This window comes from Ascidia mentula, chromosome 1 (genome assembly GCF_947561715.1).
Source record: "Ascidia mentula chromosome 1, kaAscMent1.1, whole genome shotgun sequence".
In the NCBI taxonomy this organism is placed as follows: domain Eukaryota; kingdom Metazoa; phylum Chordata; class Ascidiacea; order Phlebobranchia; family Ascidiidae; genus Ascidia; species Ascidia mentula.
In genome coordinates, this window is record NC_138566.1 from 24,745,008 (window position 1) to 24,762,245 (window position 17,238).

Sequence of the window (17,238 nt, forward strand, 5' to 3'; positions counted from 1 at the left end):
TCCACTTCAACCATGTCCGTCACATGTCCATCAACAGACTCGACCCCGACTGGATTTTGATGGCTTGTTTACAGAAACGGGCTAATCGCTGATCATTTTTTCCCGCGGTTCTCTCGTTTTGCCTTTTTTATTGGGGGAAGTTCTCTTTTTTGTAGTTCCGCATTGGGTCACATACTTTTACTACCCCGACGCACGATTGTTGTGCCTGAAATGCTGACTTTCAATTTTGCAAATGATAATTACATGTATTTGTATGAAACGATGTGCCATGCTAATGACATTAGTCAATTTCGAATCAATACATTATTAAACGGAGTTTAGTCTTTCCCACTTACTAAAAAGCCACGGGCAACTTTCATACATCTACACTTCAGATAGAGGGGTTCAGGCACAAGAAGTGTTCTAATACATGTTTTCATTTTGCTTTCCGTGGTCTCATGATGTATACTGAAATCGTCTCAACAACATAATTCGAGACCCACACATACCGCAACCGATCGTCATTAGCGAATATAGCAGCATTTGTTGTTGTGCAATGCAGCCCACACTTTCACTCTATGATGAGCAACAGTCTATGAATCGCTGACGAGTGATGGGTGACGGGTGAACAACAAATATAACTAGACACCTATTGTCATATGCATCCAAAAACATGATGCTTGTTCTATGTATTCAAACCATTTCTTTGCAGTTACATGCAGTTATTCACGCGTTTTTGTTGACGGCATTGCGCAACTTGCGCAAAATTTACAGCTGCAGTTGTATTTAAATATTACTTTCCTATAACAGATGTAGTAAGCTTTTGTATTTCAACATTTTAATGAAAAGTAAAACATTAAGGTCATGTTTGGCCATGCAAGTGTAACGAGTTGTCCAAGGTTTGCTGCCACTTGTTGACACCATACTGACAGATGTTTACCAGCACCAATCAAACTCTACTGAAATCACCCTCGACCCAAAACATTGTGTATAATACAGCTTCGAAAAAAAGAGAGATTTAACGAAATATCATTAATTATGTTTTCCTTAGGATTTGGAAATCACCTTAACCTATGCAGGTAATTATCTGAAAAGTTGACGGAAAGAACCAATACTGTATGTTGTTCATCCGTCGATAATGACGTGACAAGAACGAACAAGGCAGCCTGTTTGCGCGTGAGGCTTTCTCTGTCTGATTTGTTTTGATCATTTAAATACGTTTCGAGCGGACACTTGGCTCGAAAACGCGATTGCATATTGAGTCAAATCGCGTTTTCTAGTGTGGCAAGTAACTTAATTCGCAGAAACAATTAAAATTACTGAATTACCATTTCGGTCGAACAACACGTTTTTGGAAGGAAGTAAAGAATAGGATATGTTTATTTAATTCACATTTTGCATACGTTTAAAAATATTTTGAAATCAACGTGCACTGTTGGAAAATAACGCACCGTAAATCGAAATACTTATTTTCGTAATTAAATTAATCCATTATATAGCTTTTATTTTTAAACACGAATAACCTAAAATCTGTTTGCTATTCAAGCTTTGGAGATTTTTTACTCACAGAATGGAGCGCTTATGGGAACAATTAAAAACAAACAATTAAGGATGATTTGGCAATGTTTACCACAGGGAAATTTTGCCCGGCAGAAAGGCCCCTGATAATGTTTTAATGACGAAAAAATCGCTTCCTAACTGGAAACAGTCTCTGCGCTCGCCAAAAACCTCACTGGCCCACTTGGCGCGTGCTCCGAGATCGTTCAGCAAACGACCGCTTTCGGCGGATGCCAAAAACCAACTCGACATTTTCTAGAAGTAAACAACGCGTGCCCCGCGTTCTCACAACGATTGGCACAAGTGTCAGGTGCTATTGTCACGCAACCGCGCGGCACGTGACTTCAGGTTTTTCCCAGTCCAAAGTATCGACCTGTTGTTATACACAAACAAGTGCTGTATTGATGTAAACAAGAAGGCTTTGAGCTGAAATACGTTTTCTCAGGTTTGTGGCAGCATCCTAATACCTTTTTGATAAAGCAACTTTAAGCCAGCTAGCCAAGAAAACGTAAACACAAAACTACCGAAATACTGTTGGCGCAACGAATCTTACATGGACAAACACAATTCAAAACTCCGAAAAGGTCAAGCGCAACTGGACAACTCAAATTTATCGTTGCTGTAAAAAGCACGGTTGTACGTTAGGAAACAACACAATACAACAACCTGCCATGACACAGGATGACTCAGCGAGCATCGTCAATGATTCCTAAGGTTGTCACCAACCTTCACTGCTGAGTTGAATGGAATGTCAAAATGGCCGCCTTGTTACTGCACAATATTACCTTTTAAAGTTTTAACATACCTTATCTACACCCTTTGTATTAATTAGTAATGTATATACTCCTTACAATTCTCACTTTTATATTTTAGACCAAATATACCCACACGGCAGACACAATTTTCCTATCAACAACCGCCTTCCTTATTGGCACTTCTCCCTGCATGCTGTTTAACAAGATAATGCTCCCACATGAAGTAGTGTGATGCAACAAAGCACGATAAACAGGGATTGTTATGTCACGGACGTTCGCTTCCTCGTGGGGCGGGAGTTGAGTTTATTTAGTAAACAAACAGCTAGCGGCTGGGTAAACACGATAATGTTTATGCTGTGCAAGATTTATTTTTCTCGCTGCGAATTGTTGTGATTCGCTTGCCAGACTGACGGTAAATCTGTTGGCTGAGATAATAATTAAGCTGGAAAGTGAAGGATGTCCCACTCATGTATGGAATCTTACTGATGTGGTCCTTAGGCTAATGCAAACATCACTTTCCTCACGTAGTAAAATCTTTGTTTAAACGTGAACGAATTCTGCTGCCCGCCTAAGTTTGAACTAAACCCATGTATTTGTTGGCACCTGTTTATCACCATCCATAAATAACATAATATTTTGAGTAAAACCCCAAGGGTTAAAACTTAACTATTAAAAGGTTTTGTTGCACAATAACAGCTTGGGATCAGACCGATTTCTGCCACATCTATCTGGAAACCAGCTGGAAATGGACGACGTGGGAATGCCACATATGTTACTGTAATAGAATCCGGTTTAAGAAACGTACTGCTATTATGGCCACGTTGCCTAAATCAAAAGTATTCACGTGACAATTATATGGGGACAGCCAGACTTCCTTTCAAACAAGGAAATCTGTAAATGTTCTAGTTTTGATTATATTGAAAAGTGGCATATTTTTAACAGAAAGTTCTGAACAGCTCCTCATTTTCTTTCATGCGCCACGTGTTTTTGAAAAGCGAATTGATGAAAACCAACCAATCTGTAGTCAATGTTAACGCAGTAGACGAGTGAAAAACAAGATTCAAAACCAATATTACAATATAAATAACCTCGTTACAAAACGCAGTTTATTACAAAGAAAACAAGTTTCGCTAAAATCATTATCAGTTCTATACAGTAAAACGGAAAACAAAGCAAAGATTCAAAACCAGCACAGGTTTGAAAATCTGGTGTGCGGAAATTGCAAGCAAGTGAAGAATGGCAACGCAAACGTCCTTCATGCAATGCGGCAATGGAAGGTGCTGCTGTTACTGAAATGCAGAGACGCCCGCACCCACGTTTGAGCCAGCAGTCTTCTAACCGTAAACAACTCACCTAGTATTGCACACGCTTGTCTTGCTCACAGAGGTAAAATAAATTTGAAACTGTTCGGAACATCATTCCGGTAAAGGAGTGCCAGTGAACAGTTGTGAGAATGGTAAATTTATTCACTATTTTTGGGAAGTCATAACCTATAGCAATATGCGGAAACACTGTCCCATGTAAACTGAAAAGTTGTTCAAATTACACCACAGCACTGGTCGTGACATTACTGTTTACACAACAATGAGATAACCCTTCTCATACATAATGAAGAATCAGATGGACAAATCATATTAACAATGTAACACCATTTTAAAAAATTTATGTGGATTTATTTGGGATTTGGGATTCGGTTTAATGAAATAGTGTGTATTGCGTTTAGGGATTTGAAGGTGAGACAGCAATGTTACGTATAGATGCCCTTAAGCTGGGAAAACTTTCAAATGTTGAAAACCTCCCCGCCGTTTTTAAGTCGGAAGGGAAGTTAGCAATATGTCCGCAACATACGCTGACAGATACAGGGAGTAATTGCAAATGTATTTTAATTTTGATTGCATTCTCTTCACGCACAACCGCTGCAAAGCAAGAGCATTAATTCCAGTTTCACGCAGTGCCATGCAGGCTCAAACGGAAGTGTGTGTCCCAACTCAAAACACACAAATCATTTGAGGAGGAACGCTAGGCGGTCTTTGTCGCGGAGGCAAGCGTTAACATGCAGCAATAAACGTGGTCACACGTCTTCCTTGCTGGTCTCGGATCGTGGGACGACAAGCTTTAAATCCAAAACTCTACAGAAGAAAGAGACACAAGACGAAAGCCCACGATCCCTGAAGACAGACAATGAGCAATATGGAAGGAATGGACTCCATCCTCCGACATCCCACTGCAGACTTTTAAAAACAAACCAATGCGCACATGTTCTACTGTAAGAGCATCCAGGAAACCGCTGGAGAAGTGTGGACAGTGCGTTTTAGAATGAATAAGATGCAAGAAAGTGATGAGGGAGAGAGAATTCGGATGCACTAGCATCACGTAGGTGGATAAAACGAGAGGTTTCCTCTCCTCTTTGCTCAAGAAAACGCCCACAAGCTTAAAAAAGATTCTTTGCAACGAAATTGTAAACAGAGCGATGTAAAAATAACAAGGTACATTATACATCTAGGTGTTGTACCTTATTCCCATGGTAAAAAGCGCTTATAATTTTTTCATGGCGCGCCAACCGTGCCTCCAATGTATCATTGGCACTGTATGCTCTTGCATCTAAGATTTGATGTCAGCTGCGAGTGCGGTCTTCGAAGTTGTTTAGTTTCAATGTTGACGGCGAACGTCAACATTTGTGGTTTACTAACATCTTGACTATATACGTATTGTCAAATGCCACACATTCCAGCAATGAACAAAGCCACCCATATTTACCCTATGACTAATTTGAGCAAGAAACTGATTGTTACGTCACAAACGCAGAGGGTATCGAAATCCTTGTAGTAGGAAGTTCGATCCGGAAGCGCATTGTTACGTCACAGTGGTAGAAGTGTGACTCGTCGGCAAAACGGTGAGTCAGCGAAGTGCGCATTTAGGGAACGTCGTGATTTGGGTGGGGGGGCAAAAGTTGAACGGGCAACGCGACACGTTGGTGTAACATGCAAATAAGGCAGAACGCTCGACGACACGAAAATTCGAATAATCGATTCAATACACGGTCAACAATTATGTGTTTTAACGAGGTCAATATATAGATTGATCGGTTGCGTCCATGCAAATATATCACAAGAAATAATGGTTTGACCAAATAAATACTGCGGAGGTCCGATCTTTTGTTGGTAAATTGCGTTTAAATTGTCAACAGATTTGTAAATAATTTTTTTGTGTAAAACACCTCCGTATAGGTTTAGGCAAAGATTTAACACAGAAATAACTGTTGTATACCGCAGTAAAATGTAGAGGTAGAATAAACTTAACTTTTTGTTAACTCCTATTTATTACTTTACTGAACTGGTGAAGTTCAAAGAAAGGTTGTTTTCACAAACACCGGAAAAAACCAATCGATAATTAATTCTCCTGCTTTTGTTTTGACGCCACTCAAGTTTTTTTGACAAATTTTTTTTTCTTACTTTAATTTTGTGAATTAAATGCCCTTTCTCGCAAAGACCGATTTATTCTCAGATTCTCAGAACACGACAGGCATTTTTAAACAGAACCTTGGCATCAAAATTGAATGACCAATGTCCATTTCCAACGGGGTAAACCGCAGGCCTTGAGTTACCACATACAACGGCTCTTCTGGCAAAAATAGTTGTTTGTGTCAACGTTTCGGTTGCCACGCAGCAGTCTTCCCCAGGAAGTAACGAAATATGCGCAAACACAGGATGGTCAATGGTCGAGGCACACAAACAAAAAAACTCATCTTGTGTTGACAATAACCCAGAGATTCTAATCAAAATTCGTGCGACCAATGGTCCTTGACTCGAACTAAAACCGGCGGTACCTCTATTGCGTCACTATGCTTACACGTGTCGTCACAAAAACGTTTTTGGATCAATGACTTTTTAATTTTGCGAGGGGATTTGCTGAAATTTAACAAAATGTCCTACGTCCTGTTGTTGCGTCACACTCACTTCCATTCTTGCGTCACAGAGCTGCTTCTGTTCGCTAAATTAATTGCCACTGTATGAAAAAATCCCGAAGTCCCGAAATCGAAAAACGAAAATCTGACAAGCACAAATTTAATTAAAAACAGACTTGCTTGGTTTTTGCCCCCAAATAAATAGTGATCATTTACGTATGAGAGAAAACCTATTTTCACGAGTCTTCAACAATATAAAATATCAACAATCTGCTTTAACAATTTTAAGCATGACTAAAACAACAACTTATACACGAAAGAAACTTGACGTAAAGTTATATATTTTTAGTTGCAGTTAAGTACAGATTAGAGGGCTATGATCTTGCGTGATTGACGTGATGTCTGCGAGGCTTCTTCGCAGGAGTTGGATTGTTCGGGAATTTCCGTATTATTACACGACAAACAGCGGACGTGCATTGCTTCGACTTGACACTAAATTGCTTTCGGGTGTTGGGGTTTTCCACCGCGTCTAAGTTTAGTGACAGCACTAAGAAGTTTGCAGCCAACCGCGTTTAACAAAAACATTTTGTGAATATTCTGAACATACCACGAAGGTGCAACTTTCAATCCCTGATTTCAAATGCTCATTCTAGCTGTTGGCCGCTGTTGAATAAAATTGTTTCCACCAAGCACATTTAAAAAACTTACAAATAAATTCTATGCTGAATTTTTGATTAAAAACTGAAACTGTTTCTCTATTTTAAAGCCTTTTCACTACTGAACAACCCGTACACTCTAAGTACAATATTTTTCCAGATCAGGAATCTAGACTACTTTCCTGAAACGACCGTTTACATTAGCGGAAAGACGCAATAGGAGAATAGTGATTCTTTACTGTGACGTAACAAACAATAAGGAAGGGAATTTCCGCGCTTACAAGATTAGGTGGGAGCTTAATTCGCCAGCAGCTATGTGTATTTATGACGTCATAACCGTTTTATTTTTTCGCATTGCGTGGGTTTGAGGTGAAGAGAAACTGCAGATTTTAAAGTTTTAAAGCTGAATTATTGTCTGTCTCCCCGGGTTTTATTGAGTTTGTTTCACACGAGTTTTCAATCTAAATTGCACATATTTATTTATATCTGTACAAGGTTCATTTAATATTTACATGTATTCCAATGTTATGTGTACAGTTACTAAGTACACTCTCGGCTTACGTAAACTAGTTAAACGACCTACCTTTATTGTCCTTCATAATTCTGCTTCTCTTGGTTTCGTGAATTACGTCAAAACGTCAAACGGCGAACCTACAAATAAAACAGAAAATCAGGTGTTTGAAATTTGGAAAAGTACAGGCAACAATTAATACCCTGGAAAATAAACAGGATTTTCCCGAAAAAAGGTTAATTGCCCGAAAAGGCAGACGATTTAACCAGCAGGCGACGTTGGCCCAACAAGGAAGGTGTGCGCCCGTGTGGATCACGAATTGGACGCAAAGATAGGATGCGACCTTTTCAATTCGTGAAGAAAACTTGGAACGACGCGTTGTTCCGTTGTGTGGCTCCGTGAGGCCGTGACAAGATGCAGAACGTTTGTTTATTCCAATGACGGCAGCTAATGGCTCGTAATTGCTCGGTTGCGTGCAGTTTTACGGCACTTGGCAGCGCGAAACCTTGATAGGGCAGTGGTGGCTTTTGGCACGAGCGACGGGGTCAGAGTGTCAACGGTGCCCATGATGCGTTTTTTCTTTGTCTGTCTGCGCGATCGGACTGACTGATTTATTGCTTAATGTTTGTGGTTAATACAACAGGAAATGCTGTGCGCTGGACGCTTCAGACTTGGTGCAAGCATATGGATTAGGTCAGCACCTCTATCACGTTACCTTAAGCTAGGAAAGACAATTTGTATTTTTCGTCCCATTGTTTCTTGGCATGATAAAACCAATACATTTCAATGGAATAGTAACGGTGGGAAACGTCGCATACGTCGGTAGGTCGCCAGGTGACGGTGCCCCGGTCACTGTAGAAATTTTCCAAAGCCCATGTAGGAAATCCGCCTCTAACTGAGTGAAGCGCGCAGTGCAGCAGACGGCGTTTCACATTGTGACGCGATGGTACTACGTCTGATTTTGCGAGTGACAAAAAACAGAACTACGGGCCAAGCTCAATCTTCGTCACATATCACAGTGTTATCTACAGTTCACCACCAAATCAACCTGTATTTTGACCAGTAACCAGTAGGGTAGTATGTAGGCCACGGAGTCATGAGCGAAACACGTTGGCAATAATTCAAACTTACAGAAGGAAGGCACGCGAACGCTCAATCAAAACGCGCCTATCTGGCTTTAACTGTTCCACTAATGGAAAACGTCCTTCCTATTCGCGTACGATGGAGCTCTGGCAAACCATGAGTGTCAACCAAAGTTCATAGGACGAAACCTCTTGTTCCGAACAACACATCAAACCTTCCGCCGCTTTTCCATGATGTCTATCTCTGTCCGCGGAAGTTGTGTAACGTTCAAACGTATATTCCCAACGAAAGAGACCCGATATCCCAAGCATGTACTGCGTGTTTTTTTCAGAATTTGGCAACGTAGAGAGGCATGGAAAGGCCACGCGATTAATTCGGTCACATTGACACACAGTTTACCGTTAAGCACGTTCTGTGCCGAACCGCCTTACAGGTTTTGTGATCAACATACCTACATTGTGTGTTTCTGGGTTTATGCTTATTTGCAAAATATGTTTTCACAGAATAATTGTAACGGTCGGAGCTCAACATTACTAATGGTTTGAAAATTTAAACAATCTGTTATTTAAGTTTAAAAAATGCGTGGAGATTCTGACAGTGTTTCTGTACCTTTTATTCTTAGACTTGTTTTATTCCAATTGTTTAATACCTAAAATCGTTTAATTAAAGTTAGGATCAGTTCTTTGGCCTCCACGACCAAGTGTGTCTTATTAAATCCTGCAGTTACGAACCGACATCGGACTGGTGGTTACGTCATGTTGATAATTACGTAACAAGGCGATCGTCACGAGGACAATCTAACTACATCGTCATGGTGGTTAACTTTCAGTGTGGTTTCATTGACATGTTTCCTTACAATTGTATAAGACCGGAATCACAGTCACCGACACCGCCTGTCATCTGATACTATTTCGGATGAGCGTGAGGTGTGTACACGGCACGTATCTTATGATTCTTAGAGGTAAAAATAACATTAAATTTTCGAGAGTCTATTTTACTACGTTGACTTTTCCTTTTCCGGTTCAACCGAAACCAACTCCCTACTGCCAAAAAGTACATCAGAAATAAAAAAACGGTGGCCAAATGTTGTGGGGTCAATTCCATGAGTCGTTGGAAAAATATTATATTTTAATGATAAAATAATTGTTTTAAAGAAAAAATTGTGAGCCAAAATGCAGTTTTAAGCAGCAAAATCGGAAATAAGAGATCCGCTCAAATGAAAGAGTTAACATAAAAAAATGGTTATGGTTAAATGGACCCAATGGTTAAATCCGTGACGTTGCAAAATCATGTGTGTATGCAAAATAGCATCAATGTGGCGCGTGCGAGCTTTAAAACAAAGAATCAAAAATGTCGCGGGACCTTGGGTAATTTCACCCGTTCGTGTCGCTTTCAAAGAAGCTTAAGGCGGGGTAAACAAGGATGCAAATACGTAAACAGTGTTTGCCCAGCAACGAGACTGGGGAGGTGGTCTCGAAGTTGATCTGAGGTAAACAGGAAGCGAGGATCAACATAAACGTGCCATGAACGAAGGTCGCGTGGTGCGAATTCAGCGCGGCAAGGAGTAAGCAAGAGGAAGTCGGTGAGAGCGGAGCCAGTGGCAATCGACATCATCATCATTATCATCGCTCCCCGATGTAAGCGCTGTTGAAAACCCTTGTTGTTGTTCGCAGTGTGGTTTATTCACCATCAATATCAAGAAGCACGAACTTCCGGGTTTGACGTCACGCTTGAGCGTGGTGGTCTAATGCACCATATAAGCGTTGTTGAAATGGGAAATAACTTTCGCTACGTGTGTTTGGATTATACTCAAGCATCATACATTACAATGCATACGTTTACTACGGGTGGATACAGACTTCATTATCCCGTGGAACATAGGGAATTTTTGCCCCAAAAAGACTTAAACCTGTGCAAAATTTAATTAAAACATTTTCCGGTTCTGTTTGTTCCGTGATGGTTGTTCGTTAACAGATAAATGTTTTTTTCTGCACCCGAAGCACTAGCTTTAAGAACAGACTGGCATCTGCAGTCTGTAGTTAAGACCCCAATTTCTAACATGTGAAGTCGAGTAATTTTTCAGCGTTATTGTTTTTTTGACACGTGAGTATTGTGGCATTAAGCTAGCTGACGAAGGACAGCAGCTGAACAAGTTTTCTTGTCAAATACATGATTGATAAATGATTGCAATATCGTATATGGCGTGCCTAACATTAAGATAATCAACGACTGTTTCTTGTGACGTAACGTCTTCGCGCTATAAAAGTGCTGTTTGTTGATTTTAACCGGGAGCACAACTAAAATAGAAGCGCTGACTCGACACAGACCTAAGATACGGGTGCTGGAGTTTGAGGCATTGAGGAGTCCGATATGTGAGTGATGTCAGAGTTCGTTGAAAAGGAAAGAAGTCGACACGATATGCCAAAGAAGGAAAAGGCGCGATTGGCGTGATGAAACAGATCATCGATTCGATCTACCTACAGTCGCACGCGAAGGTAGGGACCCCTTCCTCCACAGTGATAATATACTTCCCGAGATTGCCAATGTCTGACAGCTACACGTTGCCAGGTTAAATGCGATTTAAAGGGCGGTTAACTACGTGCGACATGCATGGACATTGTGGAAACTCCGTTGGAGCAATACGACCTTGTCAAAGGTCATTCGTGGTTGCGCGTTGTACAAGGACTTGGGGAATTCTCTTTTTCCTATTTGTGTAATTTAGATTCGAGTGAGGGCACGCAAGGGCAAGACGCACTGGACTAATCATATATATTTGTGACAGTTTTGACACATGCCGTGCGAGCGATTGAAAAGATTTTTTTGATCACAAACTGATACAGCCTGTCCACGTCTCCTGGCCACACTCTTCAACACTTTTCGCTCAAAAAGATAACTTGCAAAAAGAGCATGACGACACCGACGCCCGCGTCGTCAATAGTTTCAACACTATTTACTGTTTGCAACCGGAGAACAGCAAGTGTTGCAATGGTTACACATTTAGGTCAAACACAAGCTTATTTTTGTCCTTAAAAATTTGTATGATCTCGACCGCCCACCTGCATACGATCCACATTTTTTTGCGTAACTAAAACACCGTTCTTTGTACTTTTTTTATGCCTAATCTTTTCAAACAGTTGCGCATTCACATTTAGCACTAACATCACGTGGGATCGGGACCAGCAGGTAATTTTTGTTTGTAATGGGGTAAAGTGACGTAACAATAGAAATGAATTGTGATTGGGTCGTTCGTGTAGTATATATGTTTAAAAGTTAACTCATCCAGCGAACCTTTAAAGGACATATGTTACTTTAGACTTCAAGCTACGTGTGCCGGGTACATTCTTTTAAGATTTTTTTGACATTGTTTATACGTTATATGTCCAATATGACGGACCAAAAATAATATTCCCGCTTGTTGAAATGAAGATTTGGTTATATTTCAAAACTATTTCAAACTTGCCCTCTGTTGCCATATAGCGGTCAGTTTGTTTTTTTACTCGTCGTACGTTGGTTTATTCACTAATTGCGAGCAAGTCTTCGGTTGCGTGCCGATGTACCCACACCAAATTTGTCAGTAAAATCAACTGAGGTTGTTCGGTTAAAGGAGACCAAAATTGGCGAAACTACTTGTGTATGATTTGCGGACTGAGATGTCGCGTTTTCATGTGATGTGACTTGCGAAGTTGTTGCCCAAGAGGTGACCTTTTCGCCGTCGTGGGCCTGTTTAAACAATACGCCGCATTCGTGAATAATTGATCGCGTTTGACGCGAATGTTTTCAAGATCCGAACTAAATTAGAACTCGAAAGTCGCTAAAATTCGCGTTCAACGTCAACAACACAAAGTGAGGGATTGGACAACGGATATCGAACACAAGCTTTTGTTACCTAACGTGGCGTGTAGGTGTCCCAGAAAATGTCAATCTCATTTCACTTTTACGTAAGATCATCTGATTAAAGCATGTTTGGTATAATAAGATTTTCTGATAAGCAATGTGGAGCCAATAATATGAATTGTGTATAAGCTGCATAATATGATTTTCGTTTTAATGATTAAATTTATTTCCTTTGTCACAGGTATTTACATAAGCATTTCGCGTCAATAATATATTGAACAAAAAAGAAAAGTCACTTTTTTAAGTAATTTAAGCGCACCAGCAATACTTCTAATTAGGTTGGTTGGTTAGAACTTCGCAAACATGTTAATAAGTTATTCTCATTGAAAGAAAAGTTATGACAGAAAAAATCCAAACTAATTAAAGACATGCAGAAAACCCGGTAAAAATCAGGTAATAATTGCACTGATCACGACAATGACCTGGCCTCTTACCATTTGTTTCTTGTTCAAGTTTTATTCGATCTTTTTTTTATTTTAATATGTCACGGTTGGTTTTTTGGCTCAATGCACTGATCAGGACAATAACTTGGCCTCTGAACACCACAACCGGCATGTTTCGATGTAGAATATAATTGAAGATAAACAAGTTGGAGGTCGTCCGTTTGATTTTGACCCATTCCACCATATGGCGATGGGTGATCGTTCTCCAAAACCACGCAAGTTACTGTAAGCGACATGACTCGTAAAACTACTTCCATTTGTAACATTTTAACCATACACCGGGGTTCGAACCCAAGATATCCTTATTTGGTTTCCTTCTTGGTATTTTGTATAAAAGGGTCGAGCGACGTGGATGATGCTGTCAAACCAAATCGCAAAGGCGCCCACAAAAAAACTTATTAGGACTCTTTTCAAGATTTCATTGTTTTGGAACACAACTATTCACACACAATTTTGACCTTAACTTTCCACATGTTTTCTCCTACTTTAATTTCTATGTATTTTTTCATATAATGTTTTTTTGGTGACCACGGAATAATCCGGGATAAAAGCTAGCGCGGAAACGAGACTTTTGATCCACATACGATTTGTCAAGTGTTTGAGTCATTTATTACCTGGTTGAACATGACTTGCCATATTCGCCGAGCGACGCAAACAAACAGATAAGCTCTCCAACGACACAAACAAAGCAAACCAAGTCGTTTGTTGATTTTAAGGGCTGTGCCCAAGTCCCACTCGCACGCAAACCGGTTACAACCGGTTCTAACCGGTCGCGTTAGCCATAACAAGAGGCACGACCTGTTTCGTCGCATCTCGCAAGCGAAGATAGCGAAGCAACTCTGCGCTGGATAAATAAAGGACGGAGACTTGGTTAAAGTTTAATTTGCGTGCAGACTTGTTTTTTCGTCAAAGCACCGTCGAATTATTCCCTAACGCCCAAACTAAATACCAAAGTAACATACATGACCTACATGGAAACCTGCTGGTACTGCGAAGCATGAAACTTTATGGAAACTTTATACCTGTGTAAAAACGTGTTGAAACATCTGCACTTAATACCTAGCAATCAGACTTTTGCATTGGGTTGATTAACGACGTACTAAAGAGACGTGTACTGCATGCAGCCCTTTTAATAGCTCTACATTACTTGACATAATTTTTGTAAAGGAGACGAAAAATCTTAGTGTGGTGAGAGTGAAAATATAAACATCCCAAGTCCCTTAAGCTTTGCCTGTCTAAAGTAAAGAAGGTGCCCCACCGTCCCATGCCTATACAGTGTGAAAGCTGTGAAGGCTCACACGCCGGTTTTTGGCAGACAACTCCCTTCAATTGAGGTAGGAACTCTTATCGCTTTTGGCTCTTGAACCGTGCGAACGCACCGGGTATTTATGCCGCTTATCACCTTCACAGAAAGGAATCGGCTCGGTTGCTGATGTTGCATTTTACCAACTGAACGTCAACAAATCAACATCCCAAAGTCTGGGGCTCGTCACCACTATGCCAACACCCGACAAACACTCCCAATTGTTACATCACTATGAGCTTGATGACAAAACTGTGCAGGTTTTGGTTAAGGGAGGGGTTGGAACCGGACAAGGGATGATATCGTTTAGTGTTGGAGCCACAAGGGTAGCAAACTTACTTTACCAGATTATATGTTTTTCGGGTTTTGCGTTTTGGTTTTGGAATAAATTTCAGTAGCCGAACTTCTTAAAATTTCTACACAAATGCTGTTCATTTTTACCAACATGCTTCACATTTATTTTGGCGCATAGTAGGCTACTAGCAAGGCAACAAACTTACGCAAAGACTTCACCAATGCCATACAAAGCAACTTTACCTGTATTTCACAAACTACCTCTCCTGACAGGTATGCTGGGTCACTACATGTATGTGAAGGTTTGTGGGGTTTTTCAGTCGTTTTAATATAATTGCTGTTGGAGGAATATCTAAAATTCCTGTTAAACGGAGAGGCCCGCGGAAAGGTTTGATTAATTGAATGGGTTGCAAACAGAAACGTTTAGGAGGACCTGGTTATAGCAGCTTGGCCCATATAACCGGTCAATCCCTATATACAGGAGGCAAATTAGATTAGTTTAAAAGCTTGGTCAACGCAAAATGACGGAGCCGACAAAGGCAAACATGTCGCAAATTATAACGACCCGCGACGAGACGCGACGACCTACTGAACGACCGAAGCCGCACACCACGTGGTCATCTTGCGCCCATTGTGACGTCATGAGTGGAATGGAATCACGCGAAAAAGCTAACCGCCAAACATTATCACATTAAAATAACTTCTAGAAAAAATGCAAGAAGTTTGAGTCTGACCATGGAGCTCAAGGTTACACTAATTGTTAATGTTAAGTTGTAAAGTTGCTGCAGTCAGACGTTTTAGCAACTTTTCGAAGGTTTACTCTTTGCTAGAACTTTTGTTCTCAGATTCCAAGAAAAACTTGGCAATTCCAAGCTTCGATGGGTTTATAATTTCAGTGTGAGAAACACAGTAATGTTTTATGTAATCGCATGATTGGCAGGATCGCTCACTGCGCAGGTCCTTACTTGGCGATCACAGCTATCGTATTTAGATCATTAGGCTAACAGGCTTCGCAGCACAGGTATTGCAGCCTAACTGGATCAGCCAAATCCTTACCATTTTGTTCACTTTTAATTATGCGTCTGAATGGGGCGGCACACGTAACACAATTAAACTCTCACATACGTAACAACGAATATAAGAACGAGAAACAATAAGAGTTCCAACAACGCTCACATCTCACCTGGTGCATGGTCCAACGACGGTACTTTTTCCACGCGGCTCGTGCGAACGAGGTTACTTGCTTCTCGGATACGTCCGTCGCCCAGCGAACAACAATCAATAAATGCAAACATCGAGATCATCGTTTGTTCGCTCACTCTTCGCTGTGCATGACGCTCGCGAGACCTCAACAACAATAAAAAAATTCCGTCCGGCGCTTCGAGGGCGAGAGGGTGCTGGATGGGGGGGAATGTGTACATGGCACAAAATAAACATCGTGCGTACCTTCGCTGGCGGCTGGAAACGATTTCTGATTAAAGGAGGTCGTTACTGATTCACAGCAACAACACCGGGTTGTCAGGAAGAGGGAATTGGATTTTGTGTGGTTTTTTAACCCGAATAAAGAAATTTACAAAATATCTGTAAAAATATGCATATTTTGTGCACCACTGCTTTGCCATGCGCGGTCTGTTTTGATGTTGTTTCGTAAAAGGGTGAAATTAAACGAGGGGGGAAATGTAATTATCTTTTGTCCCGGTATTTGAAAATGCTGCCGTTCACTACAATATGCCAGAATTGAAAGTAATTCACGGACCCACGTGGCAACCTTGAAGTTCCGGCATCGAATTTGCGGTTGCTCAGTGCGAAGGGGCAACTGCGCCCCTGCGCCCGCGCCTCAATAAATGCGCGCATAGGAACTGTTTTGTCGCCGTCCCAGCTACAAGCACAAACAAACTTCGGCCGCTATCATCTCGTCCCGCCCGTGCAAAAGTAAACACGGAGCAAGGAAAGAAACGGATCGAGAGGTGACTGTTTTTAAACCGGCTTCGATAAGACAAACTGTCGCCATGAAAACACGCCCAGATCACTGCTGCTGATATTTCACAGTTGCTGAAAGTCCGTTGGAATCCATCACGACTGAGTGTGTAGCGGATTTTATTTTGGCTATGTCATGTGCTATGTCTGCGTTTCTATAGTCTGCCGTGTCGTCGTTAAAGCGAAAACATTTTTGTGACTGTGCCCAAACATTAAATAACAAAAGTCAATGTTTTTAACAAAAAAAGTTCTACTGAGCAAGTCAAACCTTCGTATTTCTAAACCCATTTCTTCACATAACATTCAATAAGATTGGTGGTTTGATTAAATTCAAATGAAGTTTAAATCAATTGAGTTTGTGCATAGACATTTGTTCCGGGACATGTTCTCTCGAGTAATGTGTTTAGATGTTTACGTATCACCATGGTTATAAGGGACAGGTTCAAGCACGCAATTTTCCAATCCCTAAATGCAGACAATAAATCGTTATGGGGGTGAGACAGCGAAAATATGATTTCGGCTTTTGGTGTTGGAGCTTTGTGGTTATTCGGAGAAAAAGCATGTTTGGAGATTGGAGATGACGTAACTCGAGAGCACACACTATAGGTTGGGGAACAGATGCATACGCAACCATGCCACGGCTGCTCAGGGCATGGTGCGTCATAAATTATGCAACGACACACTTAAAGTTTACGCAAAAGGCAATTTTTTAACAGATGGAAAATGTCACCAAGAAAACAAATCAGCAAAGAATTCCGTAAAAATTTTACTCTTTTTCTAAAAAAAAACAAGACAGTTAAATTTATCAACTGGTAACTGAAGTAAAGCATATAACGACCAATCAGGACAAAGCAGAAATTCTTCAATTTTTTGCTAAAATTT